This window comes from Rhagoletis pomonella, unplaced genomic scaffold (assembly GCF_013731165.1).
Source record: "Rhagoletis pomonella isolate Grant_MI unplaced genomic scaffold, Rhpom_1.0 Rhpom_scaffold_00007, whole genome shotgun sequence".
In the NCBI taxonomy this organism is placed as follows: Eukaryota; Metazoa; Arthropoda; class Insecta; order Diptera; family Tephritidae; genus Rhagoletis; species Rhagoletis pomonella.
Window position 1 is genome coordinate 2277858 of NW_023458561.1, and position 869 is coordinate 2278726.

Below are 869 nucleotides of genomic sequence, written 5' to 3' on the forward strand. Positions count from 1 at the left end.
CAGTACTGGTTCGCGATAAATCTTTTTTGCATGCAAGCAACTGGCGAGTTTAACATGGCGATGTCCTAGGAAGTTTCAATTTCCCCCCGCTGCATCCCTTTTTCAATAGTTCCGAACTACTCTTATATTCTATAGTTCCGAACCAGTTCTAAAATCGACTGACGAAAGAAAAAGGTATCATGATTTTTCAATCTTTTTGACTCTTCCGTGTGTGCGATTTTAAGTTATTTTGAAAGAAATATATTTTCCATTTGAAATTAAATTTGTTTGAATGATTGTAAGAAATGTACGTTTACATACCTTTAGCTGTAGCTGAGTTTGCAGAGGTGCTCGCTGTTAGATTCCAGACGGTCCCAAGATGTTGAAATGTTAACACAAATTTTGGTTTTGTATTACCAAGCTATGAAAAAGCATCTGCGAAGTGCAGAATAGAAACGTATTTGAACGAAAAAGTAGCCGAACACATATGTATATAAAGTAAACAAGCCCCCGGCTGCATCCCTTTTTCGATAGTTCCGAACTAGTTCTAAATTCGACAAATAAGATCTAGTTCGTTCTGCATCCCTTTTTCTATGATTCCGAACAGGTTATAAATTCGTCACTTTATATATAGATTTCTAGTGAAAAAAAACTGAAAAAAAATAGTTTTTTAAAAGTACCACTTTTCGACGATTTTGGACTGGTGGGGATCTTCCTATCGGACTAGTTCCTTTTTGGCGGTAAAGACCTAGTACGGAACTAGAAATTTGATACACTAGTCCGCGGTTTCCCTGCAGGGAACCAATAACAGTCAGCACCTCTGCAAATTCAGCTACAGCCAAAGGTATGTAAACGTGTTTTCAAATGCACAATTTAATTTAAATTAATTC